This window comes from Manis pentadactyla, chromosome 11 (assembly GCF_030020395.1).
Source record: "Manis pentadactyla isolate mManPen7 chromosome 11, mManPen7.hap1, whole genome shotgun sequence".
NCBI classification, from domain to species: Eukaryota; Metazoa; Chordata; class Mammalia; order Pholidota; family Manidae; genus Manis; species Manis pentadactyla.
The window spans coordinates 45,966,069-45,980,633 of NC_080029.1; the positions used below are offsets into that span (position 1 = coordinate 45,966,069).

General features: G+C 41.4%; 1 pseudogene; it reads right to left on the bottom strand.

Moving 5' to 3' along the window:
- Positions 1 to 8,905: 8,905 nt before the first annotated feature.
- On the bottom strand, positions 8,906 to 9,202 carry LOC118927895 (V-type proton ATPase subunit e 1-like; annotated as a pseudogene).
- Positions 9,203 to 14,565: the final 5,363 nt, after the last annotated feature.

The window sequence follows — 14,565 nt, forward strand, 5'->3', positions numbered from 1 at the left end:
TGCATTTGTTTCCTGACACCTTTCCTGTGACTGCCTGGTCTAAGCCATTCTCATCTCTTGCCTGGGTTATTGTAAAGCCTCCTGTTGGACTCTCTGCTTCCCTCTAGTCTCTGTGGTATTTGTTAGTGCTGTTTACCCAATATTCCATCTTGCCCACACATAGTAGGATTGTACATTCCCACTGTTTGTGATGTTAGATATGGTCAAACAATTTGCTTTGGTCAATGAAATGTGAGTGGAGTGATGCATGTCATTTTCAGGTTGACATTTGAGAGCCTTTGCGTGAACCACAATGCTTCCCTTTCCCAGTGTTATAGTGATTCAAATAGAGGCTGCTCCTCAGAGTAAGAAGGGGTGGAGCAGAACTCAAGCCAATTTCCAGTGGACGTCGTAAGTTAACATTGACGTATTAGTGGGACACAACCTTTGCCTTTATAAGCCACTAAAACTTTATGGTTGTTTATTACCTTCCCCTTTTATAGTCTTAGAGAAACTGAGGCCTAAGGACTTAATTCTCATGAAAATGATTATGTCAGATTGCAATAAGGAAAGATGACCTAGCTTATCCTGATTGATGCACTCTTCCCTCCACCCCAGTCTGATCTTCAAAGAGCAAGTGGAATGAGCCTTTCAAACATACATCAGTCTATGCTGCTCAGAACTTCTAATGGCTCCCCATCAACAAAGAATGAGACCCCAAATGCTCACTTTCAGGCCCTTTATGACCTGGCTACCTCTTTGACCTAATTTGCTATCACTCTCCTCCTCATTCCCTTTCCTTAAGCTGCACTTGCCTCATTGCTGTCTCTTGACCATTCCTCAACTTCTCCTGCCTCAGGGCCTTTGCACATGTACTTTGCTTCTGACTGGGTGGCTTTTTCTCAGATATTATGAGACTCCTTCCTCATTTATTCTGGCATCTGTTCAAATGGTCCCTTCTCAGAGAGGCCTTCCCTGACCATCTTATCTGAAACAGCAGCCCTTACTCTTAGCTCCTACCCTGTTCTATTTTTCATCACAGGGTATTAATTTACCACTAGCTGACATGGTTTCTATTTCTTTGTGTCTTTCATCTGTCTTTCTCCTGAGGGCAGGGATTTTTGCATGTTTGTTCAATTATACAGCTTACTATACAATTACTGGCCCACTGTAGGCACTTAGTAAATATTTGTTGAATTACTGTCAGCCCCATTTTATGCATAAGGAAACCAAGGGTCAGAGAGGTGATTTAACTTGGCTAAGGTCACACAGATAGTAAGGAATTTGTGACCAGCATTGTTCTCCGACTTCAGTATGTTCATAGGCTGGACTCTTTTCCACACAGCACCCTGTAAATTCTAGCAGCACACGTGAGTGCTGGGCCTCTTGGCCATACCAGCCATGCACTTCCTCTGGTTTGCATTTATAAAGCTTAAGGTTAGGAAGAATAGTTTTGAAAAGTCCCATGCTCAGTTGTGGTTCATTTGTCCTGTGGGTTGTAATTTATTTTCCAACTGCATCCCTACAACATTCTCTCATTGTGCTAATGGAGAAGACCTGTCATATAACAAATAAAAAACATGATTCCAAAGTTGCTGCTTGCCTTTAAAATGAAAGGGAGCTCTGCATTTAACCTTGAAAATGCAGTGTCTGCTGTTTGGGGAACTCACTTTGACCACAAAGATATGAGCATTTTGAAAAGCACTCTGTTTCTAAGGCTGGGAGGAGCCTGCAGGCTGGGCTGGGCTGGGGTGACACGCTCAGGTCTTGGAGGCAGAGCTGCCACCCACACCCCATTCAGCCTCAAAGCCCAGTATTCACAAATCAGACACAAGGGATGGAAACGCTAATGAGGCAAGCACCCAAAGGAGACTGGTTTGCCCAGATAATCAGCTTATATTCAACTGAGGTTTTTATAGAATCACACTGAAAGAGGAAGCATGTTAAAGCTCATCAGACCAGTATTCTCAGAGTGTGTTCCATGGACCATCTGCATTAGACTTACCAGTGATGAGTTGAAAAATAGAATATTCCTGGGTCCCACTTCAACATTACTGAATCAGAATTGTCAGGAGTGGCGCTCAGGAATCTGCATATTGAAGTAGCTCTCCAGGTGTTTCTCATGTATGCTCAAGTTTGGGTCTAATTCAAACTTCTCATTTTATAGGGGTAAAGAAACTATGACTTAGGGATTTGATTCTTGTGGAAATGTTTATGGCAAATTGCAACAAGGAAAGGTGAAAGTAATTTTCAGGGTAAAATAAAATTTTAAGAGTCATCATTCATCTCTCTTTTTTGGCATGAATCTCCTTAATAAAAAAATATAAACATAAAAACAGAGGTCTGTATATGAAGCCTGTGGTATATAGAGTTTTTCTCTACTATTCCTTGAAGTCAATGTTCAGGTTCTCTACACACCACATTCTAGAGCTCTTGACTCTTGTCTGAAACAACAGCCTCTCGTGGATTTTGCTCCTGTGTTACCTGCAGAATTGAGGCTACCAGGAGTTAGCCAGCACCTGGAGAAAGTGAGACAATAGTGAGAGATTGGAGAAGGAAAAGAAAAATGAGTCACACCCCAGCAGATTATTCATCAAAATAAATACCACGAAGAGTTCTTTCAGAGGGCCTGTTATGCTAGGCAAGGGAATAAATGTAGAACACATTAGAGAAGCCAGCGTGTGCATGTGAACTGCCCCATTTTTTTCCCACCAATGTGAAATCAGGCTTAGGATATATCAATCAGCCCAGGAATGACTAATAATTGGAGAACAGAAGATTCTCTGTAGTTTATCCTTTGTATCAATACATGAAAAAAATCCTTAGCACATTGTGGTCAAATGTGGTTTTAAGTGGAGAGATAAGAGCCCAAGTAAATGGAAGCACTCCTCCATTCCTAAGGGAAGTTGGTAAACTGCCCACATAATTTGCTGATAAAGGTCCATCTGTTAAAACAAAGTAGAGTTGTACTGGCAATACATTTCAGCCAGAGACCATAGTGGTTATTTTTTCTTGACAGTCTTGTTGGCATTTATGTTTTTTGTAAGCCCCGAAAACGATTTGAGAATGAAATACAGATCATGATATTGGCTTTAAGTTAATGTTACACTTTATGCTCGGAGAGAGAAAGATCCATTGGCACCAGTTCTCTGGTCAACACTGTTGCATGATAAATTGTTATGAGAATAAAGTCATAAGGAAAACTCAGCTTCACAAATGACACACGTAGAAAAACAGCAGATGTCTGATGAAGTAAAGAACCGACTTACTGCCAAGACCTTGAAAAACAAAATTAATTTCCTTTGGTCTTTGATAATGATGATGTAATGTAGTTATAGGAAGAGCCTGCCACACTCAAGTAGTTATAAAAGGAGAAATGTTCGCCAGGCACCGGCTCAGAGCTGCTGGTTTCAGTGGGTCTGAGTCTCGCCACCTCAGGCGCTAGATGAGGGGAGTGAAAGAGAGGGGAACTCGTTTCAAGTTGTTTGCAATGGAACTGGGCTCAGACTCTCCTAAGCATTTTAAGCATATTAAGTATTTTTAAGCAGCTAGTTTATGAAGAGGAAAAGAAAGCAGAGTTTTGCCTCTGACAGTTTCTTCAAATATTTGAAGCTTTCAAAAATCACTGTCAGTGGAAAAGATGCTCCGCAAGAATAAAAGTCATGTTTTGACAAATAATTATATTTCTGAATGGAGGAGAATGCTTGGTTCTTAGGTAAGTGGAGCACAGGGCTAGTGTCCTTTCCCATACAGGTGGAATTTTAAAGCACCCACCGAGGAAAGGAAAGCTCTGGACTCCTGAAGCTGTGAACAATTCATAGGTGGGTTCAACTGTCTCCTTTCAGCTCCTTCTAAAAATAATCAGCACACCATCTAAAAATAATCAATGCACACACTTATTTTAAGGAAGATCTGAACATCGCAGGTGTCACAGGTGTCTTGTGTTTCAGGAGGTAGAAGCTGCTGAGTTTTCTGGCCCTAATAAACCAGGTTTAAAATAAGCAAACTGGCAGGCAGCCCAACTGTGGTCTTGGCCTCAGGATGGGCCCCATTCTACTCTCCATCTGAATTTGTTTTGTCTGCTCTGAGCTGTGTGCCTTTTGAACAACCTTTTGGTGAGGTTACTCTGCTTCTCAGAAAGGGAGATATCTTTCTTATGACAGCTGGTGGCCAGAAGGGTCAGAGTATCAACCATTAAAAGTACCAGTTTGGTGGGGTTGATGAAATTTGCCCCCCTTCCAAGCACATTCCCTGGAATGCACGTGCATTCAGGATAGAAAACGAACCTGTGTGTCCCTTGGGCTCCCTTTTTCAGTGGCTCCAGCAGCCGAAACTCTGCAGACAGGTCAGGGCTCCCCAGCTGGAGACCCCCTCCTCAGTGCGAAGGCCAGAGCTCTGAACTTTCTTTTGGGATTTGGAGGCCAGTCACTGTCTCTTGTCTCGGGGAGAAAATCTCCCTTGGAAAAGAGCTCTGAAGAATGAATGGATGGGTCTTTCTCAAGTGCATGAGAGTTTATGCTGAAATCTGGGAGAGATGCACGCTTTATCTCTTTTGTCCTTTTCCTTTTATTCTTTCTTTTCTGCTTCTAGACCATTTATATTGAAAACACATTTAAAGGGCTTTTGTTTATTATTTTTTCTTTTTTTCTCCATTTACTTCATCTGGTATAAATTTGGGTTATCTAGGAGGGAAACCTGACAATATACCTATTGGCCTAAATTTCTTTGCTATTGTGAGAAGCTGCCCAGTCCAAAGATAATACAGCAAATAAAAACAATAGTAATGATAGGAACCACTTGTTAACATGGTACCATCTAAGAGTGTTAGGCATTTTTTGTACTCTCTTGTTAAATTGTAACTCTTTTGTCATGGCAAAACCTCAGATTAGGTTCTATGAACAGTCCCATTTTACAGATGGGATAACTGAGGCTTAGAGAAGTTAATTAATTTGTCTAAGGCCACACTAATTGTTCTGTGCCAAAATTGGGATCCCAAGGCCTTTACTCTTAACCACCTGCTCTGACCACTTCCCACTGCTCTCCAACATTGTATTTTCTCTGCCCTTTGTTTGTTTTAATTTTTTTGCCTGTTATCATCCATAATCCAAGAGCAGGGAGATGTCCTGTGACATGGACAATTGCTATTCTAAACAGGCCTGAGAGAGAAGATCTATGTGCACACAGGCTCTCCCTATTGTGAAAAAGCTTTTAATATGGTCAGTCATTTGGTTAATATATCATGGAGACTGCTGAAAATGTCCTTTTAGAAAAATGGGTCAGGCTGTGGAAATTCCTTGCCCACCATAATGTAACAAGTTTGAAAGCTGTTGCTTTTTTGGTTGAACTTGGAGATTTGGATATGTCTTCAAAACCTTCCATCTGTTGCTATTTCAGCTGGAGGATTTTTAGCTCAGTAGTCAAGCCCCAGAATAGATGGAAAGAGAGCCTGCTAAGCAGAGTTGTAAATCTTAAACACTTGGATTTTCATACAAAGTCAAGTGGAAAGGAGTAAGAACTTGGAAGCTCATCTCACAGAAGAAAAAATTAAGGGAGGAGCTGGTAAACTTCACGTAGAAATTGGAGGTAGAGATTAACAGGCACTGGAAGGGATAAGAGCTTAATAGGTAGATATTGTAATGAGTTCTAGGGAAGAAGAAAGAAGAAAAGGAGACTCAGAGAGAACAATCTACAATATGGACAGATTAAGAGAGAAAAGTCAGGTATTGGGATAAAAGAAAAAAAAAGTTGTCTGAGGGTTGGAAGAGAGTAAATGATTTCCTTCTCTGGTTTTTCTCTGACATATTGTCGTAATGTTTTTATAGCTTTGTTGGAGAGGTGTTGATGATGCAGCTATTATTATAGAAAAGTTAGGAATTTTAAACTTCTGTGTAAATTTTACTCTTAGGAACATTAGTTTTTCATCCCTGCACATTACTTTTGGTAAAAATTTACTAATAAAGGAGAGGAACTCAGCTTATATATTCTGTAAATATAAGATGTTTGTCACTTAGAACAAAGAGCAGCAGTTTCTATATGTGCTAAACCTCAAACAATTCTACTTTTTTTCCTTGGAGTTGATGACAGCAGTATTAGAAAATCCAGAAAAACTCACAAAAGGCCTGAAGTAGTTGTACTTCTATCTTGCAAATGAGCACTTGTCTAGAATGGGTATGACAGGGTTGGAAAACTATTACAAATAACAATCCGCAAATGCTTCAAACTTTGCAAGGATATCCTATGTACGTGTACCATGAACTGATTCTCTTTACTATAGGATGTTTTGGCTTCTCAAAACAAAGAGATGATTAGAAGCATGAGCCTTCAAGATAGGTGAAACAGACAAGGTTCAAATACCAGTTTTAATAGTGATTCGTTCCATGTGTTTTTGCAAATCACTTGAGACTCACTCTCCTCATCTGTAGAGTAGGGATAATACCTCTACCTCACAGGGTTTCTCTGCAGGCTAATGAGAGAATGTGTCATACACATTCCTGGCAGGGAAGGTATGCACTAAATGGTAACTATTATCATCATCTAGATGCTAAATATATCTAAGCATTTTAATATGTAGGCAATTTTGTGTTTGGAAACTGGAGGAGACCCCTAAATCCAGGCAGGTTCTCACAACACCTGGACACTAAGCAGAGTGTCAGGGTGTTTGAAGTCATTAATGCTGTTCAAACTCCCTAACTAACAAGTCAGGTTTTCCAATAGTCTCTCTGGAAAATCTGTATCTTTCCTCTGAGGAACACTGGACAATTCATTCATTCACTGAGTGTTTATTTAGCTCCTACTGTGTGTCAGGCATTGCCTAGGTGCTGGGTATTTGAGAGTGCAAAACAGGTGACGTTCCTCCTTCATGGAAAATTATATTTTAGAGGGAGGAGAGAGCTAGCAATGAATAAATACATAAATGCAGACGATTTCTTGATGATGATAAGTACTCCAAACAACAGTCTCAGGGAGATGGAATGAAGAGTAACTGGGTGGAGGTGGAACACTGATTCAGGTGGGGAGGTCAGGAAAATGTCTCTGTACTGGTGATTATTGGGGTAAGAAATGAAAGATGAGAAGGAGACAGGGAAGAGTCTTCCAGGTGAAGTGAATGAGTACCTGTGCAAGTACCTGTGAGCCGGAAGGAGCTTGGTGTGTTGGAGAAAGAAGGCTACCATGTCAGGGACATGGTGGAGGAAAGAGAGGATGGTGCAGGCTAGGTCTTGTGGAAAGACAGACAGGAGCAAAGGATTAGAAAGGGAAGAGGGCTCCCTGCAGGAGAAAGCTCTGCTACTGGACTTCAGCTAAGTCCCCACAGAGGAGGCTTCCATCGTCGGTGGACTACTTGTCCCATAGGCACCCAACAAAGAGAAAGACCAGGAGTACAAAGGGGACTTGTTGGAAAAGAACACTAGTATTTGGTGGTAGTTTCACTTTAGGAAACAAACAAAAACAGATACTCATTTCACCTGTCTGCCTGGTGGGCAGAGTGAAATGGAGCCACTGGAAAGCATCTGAAACACCATATTTCAGTTTCTCCTAAAGAAGGTTCTAAAATTACACACACATACACACACATTTAAATTTATAAATAAAATTTATTAAATAATTTAAATATAAATCTATAAATAAAATGTATTATATAATTCATATATTTCTATATTATATATGTATAAGTATAAAATATAATACATTTGTGTTTATATGAAATATCTATCTATTATATATATCATTTTTAAAATTTCTAGTAAAGGCTCAAAATTGACCATTTTCATTTTGTGGCAATTTTGAAAACAGGAACATGTTATATGAAATGCATGACTTCCTAGAAATAGATGTGTAGTTCTGCCTTAGTTTCCTCAGACTTTTTTTGCTCACCCAGGGCTCATGTGTTTGATGGTTTCATGCTAGGTGACACGTGGCCACACAGGGTACAGCTCCTTAACCCTGCTGGAGAAGGCATGATACTAATGAGGCCAAGGTCATGGGCTCAAACACAGATGGTTAGCTGTCCTTGTCTTGGTACAAAGCCAAGAATTCATTTGGCCAGTGTAGGTACCATGCCTTTGGCCATAAGGAGCCCAGGTGACAGTGTGTCAGTGGACAGGAAAGATCTATGGTGGCCACAGGTATGTGGGAGAGAAGGTAATTGCCTCACTGTGGTTCCCACAGGGACATTTTGAGGTGAGTCTCCTTCTTTGTCAGCAAAATCCTCTGACATTTGAGAAATCCCATGGAAAGGCATGTGCTAGGAAATGTTACTCTTCATGGAGGCTCACTCAGTGGTTAAGTTAGTCCTCCTCTGTTTGTGAGATGCCCTTGTCCATCCACACTGTCCTTGAGTCTATTCAACAACTTGGTTTGATTACCCTGTAACATAAACCTCAGCACATTATAAGGGGACCTTCTTGAAGTGATGCACTATTGAGGGCAGGGAATGAATCTGATTTTCTTTTTCTTTTCATAGAAAGGGTTAAAATAATTTATTTCAAAAGATGGCAGAAATAGAAAATTCATCCCGAAAACATCCTTTGGTGTAATTCTTTTGGGTCAGATGTTCCGTCTGAACGTGGTCTCCTCTTGACTGCCCCACTGGAGTCTTTATTTGTCTTGCAGCAGTTTTTAAACACTTCACTGATTCCCATGTTGTAAGCAGGTAGGAGCCATCTTCAAAACCATAGATTCCAAGAAGAGAGTAACATATTTCTCAGGAATAACCTTCTAGCTCAAAAGAGTGCATAAATATTTTATGGAGTCAGCACAGTTTAGGTTAAGTAACGCACATAATTTATCAAAGTGTAAAAAAGGTGACAGGAAAAAAATACTGCATTGTAGAATAAGATACTTAAATGTGGTATGAATGTTTAAGGCAGCTGATGGCCAAAATAAGTGAGTCAAGGAAGGTGATCTGGGATTTGGAGGTGATTTTGCATCAGGTGGAATTCTCTTCATGGCTGAATGGCTGATCACCGGAGAGGGCACCGGGTCTTCTCTCTAAAGGCCAATGATGCTGGAGATACCAGATGGTTTCATTTTTTAACCGTGGTCCAAAGAGAGGGGTTGATTTGGGCCAGAATGGCAATCAGCTGAAAGAGATAGCAGCAAACTGAACCAGTCACCAACATTGTGGTGATTGCTCCTTAGGGATGAATCAAAGCACCAAGAAGCCAGTGAAGCCCCAGAACATGCTTATCAAGATGAGGGGCCCTGTGAGGCCATTATATGCCATGGCTGTTATACAGCCAGCCTCTGTCCTGTCTCCTCACTCTGCTCCCACCTGGCTGCTTTTCTTGACAGAGGAAAAAAAATTGCCTTTTGTCTGGCCTGGGCTTCCATGACACCCCCGACACTGGCTTTGTATGGTTTGGCTCAGAGACTTGTTTCTCACGAGGTGGACCAGTAGTGCTGATCTATCCTAGGCCACGGAGGCCAAGTTCCATCTTCAGGCCAGTCAGTTTGCCAAGACCTCTGGCATACATGCATCCAAAGGCTGTTTGTCTTGAACTTGCATGGTGAGCTCCTTGAAAGGGCTGGCAGAGTAGCCATGAAATGCAGGGGCACAAGATAGTTGCACATTGCCTTAATAGAATAAAAATTCCCCATTGCCTCTCTAAAGGATTAGGGCAAATCACTGTGCTCAGAGAAGGGAGAGGAATTTGGATATACTCCTGTTAGGGGACAGATATCAATAAATCATGCTTGGCTTCTTTAAAATGTTGCAGTTGGAAACTAGGGAAATTAATGTGAAAGATGTATTTCTGACAGTTGCAAGACCTGGGAGAAGGCAGACGGAATTGGAGGACCTCTTTCTAGGTCCCCACCAGTGCACTGTGTGATCTATGTTCTCTTCCATGAAAGACTGGTTTTCTCCTGACTTAATGAACAGAAATGCAAGGATGAGGGGAAAGTGTTTGAAAAATAATATAATTGGTGATGGGCAACATAAACATACAAATAAAACAAACATTGTTAAAGTCATATGAAGGTTTGGATGGAGAAGACTGGAAAAAGGTTTTATCATGGAGAGAGGCTATGGCCTCTTGGTGGAAATCAAGCAGTGGGCTGGTAGGGACGGTGCAGGCTTTTCTGTCAGGTTGGCAGTGTGTGTGCTGGCTCTGAAGTCCGATGCCTCCATTCAAATCCCAGCATTTCCGTTTACTTCCATGTAAACTTGGGAAAGATAATTAACCTCTTTAGGACCACTTACCTCATTTATTAAATGGTACACATTCACAGGACTCTTTCTGAGAGCTAAAGGAAATAATGTCCAGATGGTCAGGTCCTTAGCTCCGTGTTGGATAAAAGGGACTCTCAATATCAAGTCATGTTTTAGAAGGAAATCTACAAACAGTTCAGCAAGGGGTCTATATTCTTCCTGGAGGCTATAAACGTAAAGGTGAGGCACTCTACTGTCTGTTTTCTGGGCTTAAGCTGTAACTGTCATTGCGTCGTCAGACCTCCTCTTTTCCCCACTTTTCCTCATTTTCTGGCCTATTTCACTGACCTACTTTTCTTTCTCTTATCTGGATCTTAAATCATAGTGTTTTAATATGCTTCAGTGATCTGTGTCGAACATTTCCACTACTTACTAATGAAAAGTGCATATTGACCTAAATATACTTAACGTATCTTATAAAGGAGGAATATGCAAGACTTTGTTTCCAAAGTTGCAAAGTATGTAATATCCATGAAGGCGTGCGTGAGGAAACATAGCGTTTTAGCTAATGTGACAATCTAGGTGGCTGTGTTCCAGTGAGTCCTGTGGACTGGTTTAGCAACTCAGGCCTCCAACTTCAACTTGGATTGAGGATTTAGGAATCAAAGAAACAGCCATAGGAGAGTGATGTAGGCATCAATGGAACTGGTTTTTTAAATGAATATTCCCGTGGGTTCTTAAAACAATTGGCATGCCCCAAATACACAGAGTCCTGGAGTTAACTTTTTTTTTGTTTGCTGTACTTTTTGATCCCTAGTTTCAGATCATTGTCTGTGAAGTACTTTTGATTTCTCTAGAATGAACAGTGAGAGAAGCATATTAATTGTTATTATATTTCCTAAATGGCAAAGTTTATTGTCAAAAATAGACCTACTTGCTTAGGTAAGTTTGCAGTAACTTGCAAACTTAGCTGGAGTGGAGGGAAAGTTGCTTCTGGAGACCCAGAAAGTCCAACTGTACCACTAAGCCCCATCCATGGTTTGTGTGTTTAAAACTGACAAATATTAGAAAAGGGCTCTTGTGGCTCTTGAGGGGCAGTTTTGCTTTTTTAATTCAGAGAGCAAACTATCTTGAGCAAACTCCACGTTGAATCTCCAGGATTCTCAAAAGGAGGTGTATAGCAATGCACTGCAACTCCACCGACCAAATAAATCCTGAAGGAAAATATTGGATTGTTCTGTTTATTCCCATGTCAAGAGTTTATTGATGGAGTGAGCTCTCCTGTAGCTCGGGCAGCCTTTGATCTGCCAGGGAGAAATTGGGTTTGGGATTTTGGCGGAAGGGAGGGCAGGAGGCTGGGGAAGGATTCGGAATGTAACGGCCCTTGTTATCTGTAGTGGCCAGAGACACACTGGCACAGGCCGGCCAGCTCAGGGCTGCTGTCCGGGAGGAGCGGAGGCCAGGGGATGGCCGGCGGGAGCTAAAGGCAGGGCTTTGGCATTTTCAGCAGGAGAAGCACTTAGTTAAAGCCTCTGAAGTGATTTCTTGCTGCTAATAGATTTGTTTCTTTAGAGGCAGATAAGTAAAGGAAACGATGACTTTTAAGTGAATAGTTCCCCTGCAAGGGGCTGGTTAGTGTCAGCAAGTCCAGTGGCAGGAAATACCGATGGGGTTTTTTTGTAGACCAGTGACAAAAGGCTTTGCTGTCTCCCCTCCCCCTCTCCCACCTTCCCACCCTTGCTCCTTCTCGCCTACAAAACCCAGACGCTGGCCCCTCTGCCTGCTGGTGGAGGGCCAAGGCTTGTCTGAAAGCCGTTTAAGTAATTGCTCATAATTGCACATGTTTCCCGACTGGGCTTTTACCTCTCCACCCCTGAAATTAAAAGGGGCCAAAGATGTGTGACCTTTTTCTAATGGGATGGGTTCTGGAACAAAGGAATTCAAGGAGGAGGCCCCAGGGCCTTTATCAGGGCTCATCTCTGACAGCTGGCCCAGGTCTGGGGGAGAGGCAGGATGGCCCTTTTCCAAGTTGGAGAGAAGCAGGGGAGGGCAGGGAATTCCTCCTCCCCAAACCTCACCGTTTTGTGTGGTGTGTCTTAAAGTTCTCACTTCTCTCTCCTCCTCCAGTCTGCCGGAACATAAAATCTTTGCCTGATGCTGAACACTTAATTCTGAAAAGGAGTTGACCGGCAGCACCCCTTAGCAGCTCAGGAGGTCTGCCATTCCCTGGGTAACTCCTTATCCTGTGGATGACTCATGTAACTTGTCTGAGCTCCAGGTTCCTCATCTGAAAAACAGGGATAATGGGATAATGCCATCTGTCAGAGGAACTGAAGATGATACATGCAGTGCACAGTGCTTGGCACCAAGGAGTCCAACAAATGGCCATTAGTTCCTAAATACTTTCTTGATGTCATTTTGCTCACCTTCTTTTGATTTCTCTGAGCTGGGAAGGGACAAATTCTAGGCCTTGAATTTTATGATACAAACCAGTTGAAATCCATAGAATTTCAAACACAGAAAGGAATTTTAGAAACATCCAGTCTACATTAGAACCACCTGGGGAGTTTTTTCAAATTACTGATGCCCAAGCCCCATGTCTAGAGTCTCTGAGTTTATTTGGCCTGGAGTAGGATCTGGGCATTACTATTTATTTATTTATTTATTTATTATTTTTTTTAGATAATTATTTTTTATTGAAGGATAGTTGACACACAGTATTACATTACATTAGTTTCAGGTGTACAACATAGTGATTCAACATTTATATACATGACAATTCTAGGTACCAGCTATCACCATACCAAGCTGTTACAATATCTTGACTATATTCATTACATCCCGGTTACTTATTATTTTACCATTGGAAGTGTGTACTTTTTTTTTGTTTGTTTTTTTGTTTTTTTTTGTTTGTTTTTCTTTTTTGTGAGGGCATCTCTCATATTTATTGATCAAATGGTTGTTAACAACAATAAAATTCTGTATAGGGGAGTCAATGCTCAATGCACAATCATTAATCCACCCCAAGCCTAATTTTCATCAGTCTCCAATCTTCTGAAGCATAACAAACAAGTTCTTACATGGAGAACAAATTCTTACATAGTGAATAAGTTCTTACATGGTGAACAGTACAAGGGCAGCCATCACAGAAACCTACGGTTTTGCTCATGCATTATGAACTATAAACAGTCAGTTCAAATATGAATACTCATTTGATTTTTATACTTGATTTATATGTGGATACCACATTTCTCTCTTTATTATTATTATTTTTAATAAAATGCTGAAGTGGTAGGTAGATACAAGATAAAGGTAGAAAACATAGTTTAGTGTTGTAAGAGAGCAAATGTAGATGATCAGGTGTGTGCCTGTAGACTACGTGTTAATCCAAGCTAGACAAGGGCAATAAAACATCCACATATGCATAAGATTTCTCTAAGAACGGGGGGGTGAGGTTCTAAGCCTCACCTCTGTTGATCCCCAATTTCTCACCTGATGACCCCCCTGTGACTGTGCCTGTCTTAGGTTGTTCCTCCCTTGAGGAATCTTACCCGTCTCTGGCTAACCAGTCATCTTCCGGGGCCATACAGGGAAATGTAAAGTTGGTAAGTGAGAGAGAAGCCTTATTGTTTGAAATGGTTAGCTTTTTATTTCTTTGCATATTTATGCCCTGTAGCTTCTAGGGCATTACTATTTTTGTAAAGCAGTCCAGGCTTATTCCAACGTGCAAACAGAGCCGAGAACCACTGATCTTGTTAAACCACCTCATTTCACAGATGAGAAACCTGAGGCTGATAGAGATGTGCTAATTCCTTCTGTGGGTCACTGATCTATCCGTCTATGCATATACACACACATGTATATATTAAGCATTTACTATGTGTCAGGCAATGTTCTAAGCACTGGAGATATAGTTAGTGGACTGATCTTGTAGGAGAGCATAAGAACCAGAACCAAGACCTGGCTGGGGATAGTTCTATCAGCCACTAGCTTACTGCTGGAAGTTGCTACTTTTTATCAGTTAATGCACACCTGGGCCAGGGAGAACTTGGTCATTTGAGATGAGCAGCTGATAGATCTAGGCTTCTAGCCCAGACAGTGTCTTCTCTATGCTGAGATTCCTGTGATCTTTACTAAATCCAAACATCACAGAATATCCTACACCTGGAGACTGCATGTCCTGAGCCATTTTTTCTGGGCTGTCCTTCTGCCCTCAAATTTGCCTCACACATTTGAGCACAGCTCATGAACCTGGGATTCCTGCTGACACAAACAAAATGTAGACAATGTGAAAATTCTGTGCCTTGGTTTATGCTATTACAGTTAATGATCTGTCAGTGTTTCCATTATAAACCCCTGTTTTTGGGGCTGTCTAACCCAGTCATAAATGTTCTCTCCAGGCTGAGCTCTGGCACTTGTGATTTCAGCCTGGGAGC